Below are 14,825 nucleotides of genomic sequence, written 5' to 3'. Positions count from 1 at the left end.
ACTCAGGAACTGTGCTAAAGTCTCCTGAAGTCCGGGGGTAACAACAGGTGCTTCTGGTACCTGTCCCCCAACTGGAGCTATTGGTGGCTCCTCAACTATTGTTCTGACAGGTGCTCTAGTCACGGCACGTGCCCCTCCTCGGCCTCTATCTCGGCCCCTACCTCGGCCCCGGCCTCTTGCAGCCCTAGCAGTATGTGCGGATGTCTGCTCAGCTAACCCGGTAGCACATGTCCTCACTATCTATGAGAGAATAGAGATACAAAGGCTCAAATTCCAAATTCAAGAAGTTCCGCACGACAGGAATGAAAGAAGTAGAAATTTCCTAACAGCTCTGTAGCCTCTCGAAGATAAGTACGGACGTCTCCGTATCGATCCGCAAGACTCTGCTAGACTTGTTCGTGACTCGTAAAACCTATGAACCTAGGGCTCTGATACCAACTTGTCACGACCCAAAATTCCACCACAGGCGTCGTGATGGCACCTAGTCTCTAAGACTAGGTAAGTCAATTTCCATTACATTTAGAAGCTATTTTTTTATAGAATCTGTATTAAATAGATAATCAAAACCAACAGCGGAACAAATATGAATATAACAACCTCCCAAGACTAGTAGTAATGAGTCACGAACTCTAACTGAATACATGAAATGATCTCAAGGATTGAATACTCAATACTGTTTAATTAATTATTAACAGTACAATAAAATGAAAAGACTTCAAAGGACTGTGACGACCAAACAGCTCTACCTTGAATCCTTGCGATTACACTCTAACTCTGTCCGAGTTCGATACCTCCAATACCTGGCTCTGCACAAAAATGTGCAGAAGTATAGTATGAGTACACCACGGTTGGTACCCAGTAAGTATCAAGACTAACCTCAGTGGAGTAGAGACGAGGTACAGTCAAGACACTCACTAGTCAAATAACATGTGCAATATAGCAGTATACAATAGTACTCGAAAACAACTAGCAATGATAACAACAAACGCAACTAATGATATAACAAAAAGGCAACAAGAACGTTATAATTATTGCTCAGGCGAATAAGGAACACAAGTACAATCAATAAGTCAAGTCCTTCAAATATAAATCCTTCACATATTATTCTTTAAGATAAATATCTTTCGAATATACTTCTTTTGAATAATTATCTTTCGAATATACTTCTTTTAAATAAATATATTTTCAAGTAAAAGTCACCATGTGACACCTCATTTCACAATTATAAAAATTACGGGTCTCAGCCCACTTTCATATTTTCCACGGTACCTCGTGCCCATATTTCTATCACCATCACACAGACAACTCACGTGTCAATAATAAAATCATCATATTTTACCCCGGTACCTCATGCGCATATTATTTTCATAACTGCACGGACAACTCACGTACCAAAATATCAATGTATATAAGATCAACATGATTAATTTATTTTCAATAAAGTAAGGTTAAAATCTTTAAATCAAGTAAGAAATCAACAAAAAGATAAGTTTATTTTAGAAATTGTTTGAGTGAGGAAAAATGACTTTTTCATTAAAATAAAGCATCAGATAAACTACTGATTTGGATATAAAATTTATTAAATTAAACATACTAGAAATTTTCTTTTATTTAAAACAACTCAATCATAAAAAACAAGTACAACCGAAAAATACAAATCCTCAAAGTCTCGTACGAAAAAGTAAAGGTCAACACAATACATCAAAAAAATACAAAACACTTAATATTAAGTCAAATAATACATCACGGAAAACACAAAAATTTACAATTACGAAAAAACAAAATAACCAAAGGCAAGTGCAGCCATAGAGAAATATCAACAAAAGGGTACTCCCGAGGTACCGCATCGTAGTCCCAAATCATAAATAAGTTCACAATCTTTCCTTATATCACCGCGGGAGCTTTCACATATTATACTTTAAAAATTATTTTTCCCGAAATAGCATCCCGCGTTATAGCCACCCTTATCACACCGCATGACTTCTAGTAGTTCCCCTATTAGCCACGCGTTTCAAGCCACCCTTATCTCACCGCATGCATTTCTAAACCCTGACCTTATATCACCGCATGACTTTTAGTAGATCCCCTACTAGCCACACGGTTCAAGCCACCCTTATCTCACCGCATGCGTATCAATATCATAATATTTCACAAATCGCACCTCAAGTGCCCAAATATCACAGCATAATATAACTTGCACCACAAGTGCTCACATATCACAACATATCACAAATTGCACATCAAGTGCTCAAATCTTACAACATATCACAAATTGCATATCAAGTGCTCAAATCTTACAACATATTACAAATTGCACATCAAGTGTTCAAATATTACAACTTGCCACAGAAATCAACAACACATTATTTTTTCATAATAAGGAGCCATGACTCGATCATAATGTGCACAACATATTAATAAAATGTTCGGGAGTAAACAACTCAACCGAATAATATTTCACAATTTGGCACTTTGCCTCAATATGATTCATGATCATTATAATTCAATACTAAATCTTTCAACAACGTGAACTGAAAAGTAATTAGTCAAGGAACAACACCTCTTTTAAATCACAACTCCAGGAAATAAGTAGATTTATTCATCTAATTAACTAAATTTTTCATTTAAATTATCTGTAGGTAAAAATCAATAATGAAAGTATTTTCCATAAAAATGGCAACTCAAACAAACACAGAGTTCACATAAAAGTGAAGTGGCAATCACACCAAATTATCATATAAAAACAACCTCGGCAAACAAGGAACGAGGCATGACAATAAGGGATTTAATAAGTTACAACAATTTCCTAACTTAATACTTAAGGGCGTCTATGAATTTCAACCGATATAATTTGCACATATAAACCAAGTACGTACTCGTCACCTCGGGTACATGGTTTTCAATAACCCAATTTTCACATAAGACTCAATGCCTAAGGGGTAATTCCCCCACTTGAGGTTAGGCAAGTTACTTACCGTTTTGAAGTTAGGCCGATATTCCAAAATAGCTTTCTCACGTGAATTGACCTCCGGACGGCTCCAATCTTTCTTGAGCCTTTCTTACATTACTACGAGGTTGCAGAAATCCTAAAAAAATTAATATATTTAGAAACATAACAAAAGTGAACCATAATTAGGAAGAATTTTCATGGTTTCATCTCATTTGAGCATTTTATCAAATACTAGGTGTGCAAATTTAGTTACAAAATTCTTCTATAAGATTTTCTTCATTCCACAACCCAATCTTTACCTATTTGATCTCAACAATCTTTCCACAAACCTTATTGGTACAAGCATATATACATAATACTCTTACACCCAAGAATCATACTCCCAATCACCAATCATTTACTCCCAAACTCGAAATTTTAAGACTAGGGGTTGAATCTTACCCTTCGATGAAGATCTTTTGATTAGTTTTCTTGATTCTTGAAGATTGGATGATTAGCATGTTAGGTTCCCTCCTTCCCTCTTTAAAATTCTATTACCTCTCTCTAAAACCCTCACAAAAATACCCCAAAATAAGCCCCAAAGCCTATTTATCAAAATGGGGTCGGGTTATAAAAATAGAAAAATTAACCCTCTGAAAGCAGGTCTGCGGTTGTATAATGGACCGCAAAATGGGTACGCGGGTCGCACAATTGATCACAAAATCGGTGCCCAGAACTGGGCTGTTCTGTTCCATTCTGCGACCAGTTTTGCATTCGCAGAAGCAGTTTCGCGATCGCATAACGATTTTGCGATCGTAGAATTCGTCGCAAAATCGCATTTTTCCAGCCTTTGGTAATTTGGTCAGAACTTCTTGTAGGAGTATCCAAATGACGAACGGTTTGAAGCGTTAGAAACTAGATTCAAAGAGTTTTTATTTGATAGGTAATACATCATATAACACTTCGTATCATGAGAGTTATGCTAATTTGAAGTTAGATCTTGTACGAACTCACTAGAAACTTTAGTCTATTATGAAATTTCCAACTTCTACATTCGATACAGAATCCTATTGAATCAAGTCTGATTGACCTTAAATTTTGCACATAAGTCATAAATGACATAACAGACCTATTTCAATTTTCAGAATCGGATTCCGACCTCGTTATTAAAAATTCAACCTTCAATCGAACTTTCCGAAAATCGTCTATTTTTCAACTTTCGTCAAAATGCGTCGAATTATCCTACGGACTTCCAAATCCAAATCCGGACATACACCTAAGTCCGAAATAACCATATGAGGCTGCTGACATCATCAAAATTCTATTCCATGGTCGTTTTCTCAAAAGTCAACTCTCCGGTCAACTCTTTCCATTTAAGCTTCTAAATAAGAATTGTTCTTTCAATTTATTTTCGAATCTTCCGAAAATCAAACTCGACCACACCCGCGGGTCATAATACATATTACAAAGATTTTCGAGACCTTAAGTCATTGAACGGGGTGTTAATTCTTAAAACGACAAGTTGGGTCGTTACATGCGGCCGCACAATTCATGTGCGGACAACATTTTGCACTAGTCTCTGATGGATTTTCCTTCACATCCTGCGGCCGCAGATGATATTCTGCAATCCGCACTTCTGAGCTTTTGTGTCATTTTTGTCCTTAAGTTCAGATTACTCCTTCTTGAGTTGGATTTCATCTCGGGAGTTCATCTTTCAATATTCCTCCAATTAAGCACATTTCATCAGTTTTCGAAAATATAATTAAACGCTTTTGGACTAAAACGAAAGCTAAAAGGCGCTAATAAATAGTCAAAATCCTCACTTATCAGGCACCGACATATCCAACTAGATGGGTCGGGGACCGGGTAGAGACTATATATATAAGTTTCATAACTACTATAACTTAAAATTAATGTTTATAATATTATATAGTTAATAATTTTTTATCTTCTAAATAAAGGGTCACTACAAGATTAATGTGGAGGAGTACACTCAGAGCTTGCCACCGAATGAGCAAGGTGAGCGACCACCCGTTTTAGACGAAGAAGCACAAAAGATATGGTTGGATGTGTCGGTGGTGCTAAAAAAGGGATAGCATACGGCCTTTCAGAGAGATCATTTCAGCGCTACAGGGCTGGATTGCAAGGTATAGGGACTTCCGCCCAAGGCGAGGCAATTGATAGGTCGACTATCTCATCTATGGGGAAGAAGATCGCAATGTTGACAGTAGAGCTTGAAGAAACAAAGGCTAGAGAACAAAAGAGAGATAGACAATTTGATACCCTTTAAGTTCAGCTAGAAAAGAGGGACCGACAATTTAATCTCCTTCAAGGTCAGCTGACCAATCTTCTTGCTAGTGGTACTTTTCCCATTCCCCGATCTCATGAACCTTCCCCAGATGCTAGTCCTTCTCGTCGTGATCCTTCAACCATGCCGACGATGAAGCTTCTAGTAGTGAAGATGGAGGTGATGTAATATAAAACACTAGTTGAATGGTGTGTATTGCTAAACACAGTTTTGAACTTGTGATATTTAGTTGGGAATAGTTTTGAATGTTGATTGTATTGTTGATATTATTTTGCTATTGAACATTTGTATAGTTGTTGTTGTGGTTGGCGTTGTTGTTGTTGTTCGTTAATTGTGGTTGAATAGTAGCAATATAATGCTGTCATTATAGGATGGATATTGGTACTAATTGGCAGGTGGTGTAGCTTAAAAGCAGGCATATTCTGCCAGATTTTTACCCAGAAAATCGACCGATTTCGGTCGGAATTCTCTTACAAAAAATCAAGAAATTCATATTTACCGACCTAGGCCAGTCGAAAATTTCAATTTAAAATCTGCAGAATTTTAAAATTTTCGACCGACCTCGGTCGGAAATTTATTATTTTTATTTATTTATTATTTTATTTTTCCGACCGAATTCGGTCGATTAAAATTTAGAAAGAAATATAAAATTATTACATATTTATGATTCCGACCGAAGTCGGTCGATGTTATGAAAAATAAATAAATAATAATTTAAATAATATCGACCGATGTCGGTTAGTATATTTATTTTTGTTAGTCAAAACGGTCAACCAATGGTTGAATTAACCGACCAACTGCGGTTGGAAAATTTCGACCGCCTTCGGTTGCAACGCCTTAGCGATCACTATTCTTCCGACGAATTACAAGCGGTCTGAAATCGATCGCTTTTTCTTTAATTCTGACCAATATAGGTCGATATTGGTGGACGAAATTTGACAGTTTTCTAGTAGTGAACACTCTTTGTCATTCCCTAAACTATTTCTTTTGCGATAAAATGTTTTTATTCAATATTTTATGTAAACGGAAGGTCCCGTAACGTTACCTAAATATCACATGAAATCACTTGGAAAAAACAAAAAATACACGATGACAGTGAGCATAATATTTTATTTAGATGATTTACCTTGGAAAAGTTAAATAACGCTTTGATTACAAAAAATTGTTCAGTGGCTTCTGCGATACTAAATAAAGTTGAGTAACTTACAAAAAATAATTGAGTAAAATAAATAAAAGGTTGAGTGATAGTGATTTGGAGTAGTACACTCACTCACGGATTAAGAACCATGAGGCTTGAGGTTCAAATTTTAATCAAAAAAAAAAAAAAAATACTAGATAATTTTTTTCCATCTATATCTAAGTCTTTGTAGACAATGTCACTCAATATTTGTGTGGGTAGAAGACACCAAGTACCTCATAATAAAAAATGCGTACAAACTAATCCGAATATCACAAATATTTAAAATTTTTGAATTAATTCAACGTTGTTTATTGCGCAACTGTATGGTTGCATTTTGAAAAGACGATGACATGTTTTTCCTCAGATAATGACATGTAGCCATACCCATATAGCCTTTCCTTTCAAGTTTCAACTACCAATTCTCTTCCTTTTATTGTCACGCACACGTCAAAAACCACAAAAATTTAACGAGGCAAGCATATAAACTTAGAATTTATTTTGTTTCTCATGATAAGCCCCAAAAACAGCAAAATATTTGAAAGCAAAGTTCAAAGGAAAATTACTGATTGATATGACCTCTTAAGATCGTGCATGAAAATTTAATTCACTATTTATTGATTATGCTTTATTCCATTAATAAAAGATTCTCTTATAGCCAAGAATTTCCAAAAGAAGAAAAATTACTCAAATATTATTTTTGAGTTTTCTCTCATAGGAAGCTTCTGTTTTTTTTTATAAGCCAAAAAGATAGCAAGAAGTGTTTTTTCTTATTTATATATATTCCCATTTGTCTGTCTCAAGTACCTGTTGTAACTAAAAAAAACGAAAACCAATGGGACCATAAAGAATGTTTGGAGAGTAGAGAAGACTTCAGAACTAGGCATCCATAATACAAATATGACTTTGCACCCTTTGCTTTTTGATATTATTTTTTCCATTAATCATCTAATATTCGATTATATAAATTCACTGGGCCAATTAATCTAGATATGCACTGCTTAGGGCTAGTGTTTTAAAAGGCGTTTTCGGGACGAGGCGTATCAAAAACGCCCCGGGGCGAAGGTGTGGGATGAAAGTCTCAAGAGGCGTACGTCCGGGCGTTTGGGGGCGTACACTCGGGCGTTTGAGGCGCGTTTTTATAGTGAGGAGTAAGCCCGAGAGACTTTTTCAAATTAAAACAAAATTTGTTGAATAAGTCCTTCATATAATATCCAAATTCTCAAAAGTCAGTTTGGTAATTACTCAAAAGGTTTAAAAAGGAACTCAAAAGTATTAAATTTAAAAGTTAAGATCCTTTTTATTAATTGAATCCCTAATTTATAGTCTTTCCTAATTCTTTATCTTATCCGCTAGACATGTCGCTCATTTAAGGAGAATCGCTATGTATCAGGAAATTCTCCATTCCAAAGCTCACAATTCCATAGAACCAAAATGGAGACTTCATAATGGCGATATAAATGCATTAACATATATAGAACAGAATTTTAGTGACATGTTATCCTTAATACTTGTATAAAAATAGCTCTTTTTCTTTTTTTGGTTCATCCATGTTAAAGCCCCTCGAGACAGAAAAAAGAAAAAAAACACTACATTATTTCTTAGATGGAGATTGATTAAATTATTTGAAAATGCAATTGCAACACTTATTATGATTATACTTCAAAAATACTTGCTTCTGCCTAATATTTATACCACATAAAATAATATAGTTATGTTAGTCACGAATTAAAATAAAAATACATATTGTATACGGGTAAAACTGAGCTCGATATTCGATCGAGCTTCCGAACTCCCTGATTAGCCCAGGGTCGAAATATCTGTGATCGGGTGAAGTCGAGCTTGAAGATCGATCTGACGCCTAACACCATCAGCCAAGATCGGCACATGGTGATTATGATCGAATCCAAAGTATTATCAAAGTTAGCCATCAAAACCATCAGATTTACCCTCGAGTTTACCGAAGGCATAACCGGTCATGTTTCCAACGGTCTCGAAGAAAGTTTTTTCAATTCATCCGACAAGGGTCCGTAATTCTTCCATTAACCAGTCATTATGGCAGAAAACACGGAAAAGAAAACCAACGGTCAGCAAATCAAGAACTTTTACCTTTTATAGAACAATAAAATAATATCGTAAAAGGTAGATCTCCCCTGATATATAAAGGGAACTTGGCAATTCATTAGGGGGATGGTAACATATACTCATAAGCAATACATTATCGTTATACTAATTTCTTTGCTATCTTGGTATCAATCAAAGTGCATTCAACTCAAGGATGGCTTGCATTCTTAAGCTGAAATTATCCATTCCTGTGGTTTGCAGTTATTTTATCGCTATTTATTTTAATTATAATCTAATTTATCGCTTTATATCAAGTTAATCCACATGTCCTTATAACCACTAACAAATTCAATTGTTATTCGATTTTGAGGGTAAACAGTTTGACGCCCACCGTGGGGCTAAGGATAATAGTGGTTATCTGATATAAATCTTTATAATACACACTACTTTACACTTACTTTTAAGTGTCTTTGATTTCAGGCTAAAAATACCAAACTCTCAATTAGCACCCCTACATATCGACAATGAGTCCGGTCATCAGGGTGAGAATAACAACATAGCGCCCGGTAACGTAGGGCCACCTGCTGGTCCAGTTGGAATTTAGATCGCAGATCCAACTGATGTTAATTCACATGTGGCTATTAATGCCAACTTGCCTACCGATCCCAAAAATAACATCCGTGGTGGGGCCTGATCGGCAGCTCGAAACACACAAAATAATGAAGAAGACGGGATCAGCCTATGATGATCTTCGAAATACTGCAAGCTCAACAGGTGGCGATAGCTCAGTTGCAGAGCCAAAGCCAGACGTCGAGCAGGATTGAACCCGATCCGCCCCGTGAAGTCACCCGCAGAAATAAACCGGTCATAGTAAGGTCAAATAAACAAGAATCGGGTAACTAACCCTGAGATTGTAAAGATGCTCGAGGAGCTGACAAAGCGGATAGAATTAGGAAAAAAGAAAATCTAAGCGAACAACAAAAGGTGAAAACCTACAATCCCAGGGTAGATCAAATCCCAAGAGCACCTCCGATATTGAAAGGACTGGATTCTAGGAAGTTCGTGCAAAAACCTTTTCCTCTGAGTGCGGCTCCAAAGCCGATCCCTAAGAAATTTTGTATGCCCGAAATACCTAAGTATAATGGAATGACCGATCCAAACGAGCATGCAACCTCTTTCACATGTGCCATCAAAGGGAACGACTTGGAAGACGACGAGATCAAGTATGTTCTACTGAACAATTTGGGGAGACCCTGTCAAATGGAGCTATGATATGGTATTACAACTTACCTCCTAATTCTATTGACTCATTTGCTATGCTTGCAGACGCTTTTGTAAAAGCACATGCTGGTGCCATCAAGGTCGAAACTAGGAAATCAGACCTTTTCAAAGTCAAATAGAGGGATAACGAGATGCTCAGGGAATTCGTGTCCCATTTTCAAATGGAACGAATGGATCTGCCGCCAGTCGCTGATGATTGGGCTGTTCAATCTTTCACTCAGGGACTCAATATTCGAAGCTCGGTGGCTTCACTGGAACTGAAGCAGAATTTGATAGACTACCCTGCCGTTACCTGGGCCGATGTACATAACCGTTATCAATCAAAAATCAGAGTCGAAGATACCAACTCGGGCCCCCTTCGGAGTCTGTTTATCCTGTCAGAACACTAGACAGAGTCAAGAGAGACATCGATCATGAACCAAGATCAAATAGGGATCGATATCTGCCATATAATGGAGATCGAAGGAACAGTGGATCCGAGCGAAACCCCGTAAGAAACGAAAGGGGAAATGATCAAGGTTGAAGCAACTGGGGGCTCATAACCAAAACCAGTTTCGATAGATCCATCGGGCCTAAAGAAGCACCGAGGCTATAAGAATACAACTTTAATGTCGATGCTGCCACCATCGTATCAGCTATCGGGCGTATCAAGAATACCAAATGGCCTCGACCTCTAGAATCCGATCCAGCTCAAAGGGATCCTAACCAGATGTGCAAATATCATGGGACTCACGGTCATAGAACGGAAGATTGTCAACAACTGAAAGAAGAAGTAGCCTGACTATTCAATAATGGGAACCTTCGAGAATTCTTGAGAGACCGGGCCAAAAATCATTTCAGGAACAAGGATTCTAACAAACAAACAGAACAAGAGGATACCAAAACTCAACACGTCATTAATATGATCATCGATGGAGTCGATATCCACAGGGGCTGATGTTGAAATGCACCAAAGTATCCATCACTAGGGAGAAACGAACTCGAGACTACATACCGAAAGGAATCTTATCTTTCAGCGATGAGGATGCGAAAGGGATCATACAACCTCACAATGATGCACTAGTAATATATGTACTCGTAAATAAAACCCGAATTAAGCGTGTATTGATTGATCCATATAGCTCGGCCAACATCATTCGATCGATGGTCGTGGAGAAGCTCGGTCTATAAGACAAAATTGTGCACGCAGTTCAAGTTCTAAATGGGTTCAACATTGCATGTGAAACCACCAAGGGAGAGATAACTCTACCGGTTAATACCATCAGAACCATACAAGAAACCAATTTTATGTGATCGAAGGAGACATGAGGTACAACGCCCTTCTCAGAAGGCCATGGATCCACAACATGAAGGCAGTGCCCTCGACTCTTCACCAAGTATTAAAATTCCCAACTCCGGGGGGGAAGGGGGAGTTAAGACAATCTACGGGGAACAATCGGACGCAAAAGAGATATTTGCAGTCGAAGAAGTGAATCCAATATCAATACTCACAAGAGGCCAAATAGCAGTCACCGATACCGGCCATGACGCAACCGGATAGGCAGGGGACTTATGAAGACGATGATTACGGGGTTCCCCGATCTTTTGTAATCCCCGATGAATCCGACACAACCAAATCTAAGGTCGAAGAGCTGGAACAAGTTATATTGGTCGAGCATCTACCCGATCGGAAGGTATACCTGGGCACAGGATTAACTCCCGAGCTTAGGAAAAAACTTATTCAATTTCTTGTAGATAACATAGTTTATTTCGCTTGGTCCCATATTGATATGACAGGGATCCCACCGGAGATAACCACTCGCAAGCAAAGCCTGGACCCAAAAATCAATTTGGTCAAGCAGAAGAGGAGGCCCCAGTCCGAGGTCAAACATGCTTTCATCAAGGACGAGGTATCTAACCTCCTTAAAATAGGGTCCATTTGGTAGGTTAAATACCCGGATTGGTTAGCAAATGTAGTGGTAGTCCCTAAAAAAAGGAATAAACTAAGAATGTGTGTAGATTACAAAGATTTGAATAAGGCATGCCCCAAACAATCTTTTCCTTTGCCCAACATCGACCATATAATTGATGCCACGGCCGTCCACAAGATCCTCAGTTTTCTCGACACCTATTCCGTGTACAACCAAATATAGATGGACCCGGGTGATCAGGAAAAAACCTCCTTCATCACTAAGTACGGCACATACTGCTATAACGTGATGCCATTTGGATTAAAAAATATCGGTGCCACCTATCAGGGCTTAGTAAAGGATGTTTGAGGAAAAAATAGGAAGATCGATGGAGGTTTACATTGATGATATGTTGGTTAATTCCCTGCGAGCAGAGGACTATTTAAAACATTTGCAGGAAACCTTCCGCATATTGAAGAAGTACAATATTAAGATGAACCCAGAAAAATGCGCGTTCGGAGTTGGATCAGGTAAATTTATTGGGTTCATGGTATCCAACCGAGGAATAGATATCAACCCCGATAAGATCAAAGCCAACGAAGATATCACGGTCGTGGAAAACGTAAAGGCCATGCAAAGGCTAATCGGGTGCATAGCCACCCTCGGGCGATTTATTTCAAGGTTGTCTGATAAAAGCCACGAATTCTTCGCACTACTGAAAAAGAAGAATAACGTTTCATGGACTCCGGAATGCCAACGATCTTTGGAGGAGCTAAAAAGGTACTTATCGAGCATGCCGCTGCTTCACACACCAAAGACAGACGAACCACTGTACTTGTACTTGGTAGTCTTAGAGATAGCGGTAAGTGGAGTCCTAGTTCGGGAGGAACGAGGTACGCAATTTCCGATTTATTATGTTAGTAGGACCTTTGGTGAGGCGGAAACTAGGTACCCTCACCTAGAAAAACTGACGCTTGCCTTGATAAGCGCCTCCAACAAACTAAAACCATACTTCCATTGTCACCCCATATGTATGTGTCATAACAACTTACCCGTTAAGGAACGTCATGCATAAACCCGAGCTCTCGGGCCGATTGGCCAAATGGGCCATGGAAGTAAGTGGTTACGATATTGAGTACCGACCCCGGACCGCCATTAAGTCCCAAATTTTGGCAGACTTCGTGGCCGACTTTACACAGACCTTAATACCCGAGGTTGAAAGAGAGTTATTGATTAACTCGGGGACTTCCTCGGGAATATGGACCCTCTTTACGGATGGCGCCTCAAACGTAAAAGGGTCTAAACTTGGCATCGTATTAAATCCACCAACAGGTAAAATAATTAGGCAATCTATTAAGACTCTGAAATTGACTAACAACAAGGCTGAATATGAGACCATGAATTAGCCAAAGGCTTGGGGTAAAGGTGATCGAAGCCAAGTGCGGCTCACTCCTTCTGGTAAACCAAGTTAATAGGACATTCGAGGTCAGGGAAGAACGAATGCAGGGATACTTGGACAAGTTACATGTGACATTAAATCGGTTCAAAGAATGGACTTTGCAACATGTACCTCGGGATCAAAATAGCAAAGTTGATGCCCTCGCTAACTCGGGATCATCGGTCGAAGACAACGAGATCAATTCGAGAGAAATTGTACAACTTATGAGATCAGTGGTGGAACAAGGCCATGCCGAGATCAACTAAATGAGCCTAACTTGGGACTGGAGGAATAAGTACGTGGAATATCTCAGGACCGGAAAACTACCCTCGGATCCAAAAAAATCGAGGGCCCTACGTATGAAGTCAGTCCAATTTAGTTTGTCCGAGGATGGAACCTTAGTCAGAAGAACGTTCGATGGCCCGATCTCAATATGTTTGGGACTGGGAGATACCGAATACATTTTGAGGGAAATCCACAAAGGTACCTGTGGAAATCATTCGGGCGCTGAATCACTGGTTCAAAAAATAATCAGAGCCAGTTACTATTGGATCGACATGGAAAAAGACGCAAAAGAGTTCATTCAAAAATGCGATGGATGCCAAAGGCATGCTCCGATGATTCATCGAGCAGGAGAGCCACTACATTCGGTCTTGTCACCATAACCGTTCATGAAATGGGGGATGGGCATTGTTGGCCCCCTTTCACGGGCGCCCGGTAAGGCTCAATTTATTTTATTTATGACAAACTATTTTCTAAATGGGTGGAAGCACAGTCATATGAAAAGGTCAGAGAAAAAGGAGTCATCGATTTTATCTGGGACCACATTATATATCGATTCAGAATACCTTCCGAGATTGTGTGCGACAACGGAAAACATTTTATTGGCAGCAAAGTAAGCAAGTTTCTCAAAGACCATAAGATCAAAAGAATCTTATCCACTCCTTACCACCCTAGAGGGAACGGAAAAATAGAATCCAGCAATAAAACCATAATCCAAAATCTCAGAAAGAGGTTGATCGACGCCAAAGAAAAATGAAAGGAAATGCTACCTGAGGTCCTATGGGTGTACCGTACAACCTCGAAGTCCAGTATAGAGGCCACCCCATTTTCTTTGGTTTATGACACCGAAGCTTTAATACCGGCCGAGGTCGGAGAACCGAGCATCAGATTCGGACATATAACAGAGGAATCGAACGACGAGGCTATGAGTATGAGCCTGGAACTATTAGATGAAAGGCGCGAAACCGCCCTTGTCCGGTTGGCCGCCCAAAAACAGCAGAGCGAGACATATTATAATCGAAGGACCAACATTCGATACTTCAATACCGGGGACTTAGCACTAAGAAAAGTTACACTGAACACCCAAACGAAGGAAATTGGGGCCAAACTGGGAAGGACCGTACCAAATTATTGAGATCACCCGAAAAGGATCCTACAAGCTCGTAACAATGAACAACGAGAAATTGCCGAGCAACTGGAATATAACTCAATTAAAGAGATATTACTGCTAAGTTATGACACCGTTCTTTCTTTTATTTTACATTTCAAACTAACACTTGCACGTGACCAAAAAGGGATGATACGGGATCCTAGGTCTGAAAGCATGCGTTGCACTCTTTTTTCCTTAAACCGACTTTATCCCAAATGGATTTTCCGGCAAGGTTTTTAACGAGGCAATAAGTAAATCGTGCTAACATAGAATTGAAGGCCGACTACGAACCGGTGACAATAATCAT

The sequence above is a fragment of the Nicotiana tomentosiformis genome, chromosome 9 (assembly GCF_000390325.3).
Source record: "Nicotiana tomentosiformis chromosome 9, ASM39032v3, whole genome shotgun sequence".
Classification (NCBI taxonomy): Eukaryota; Viridiplantae; Streptophyta; class Magnoliopsida; order Solanales; family Solanaceae; genus Nicotiana; species Nicotiana tomentosiformis.
Note: the sequence above shows the minus strand (reverse complement) of the source record.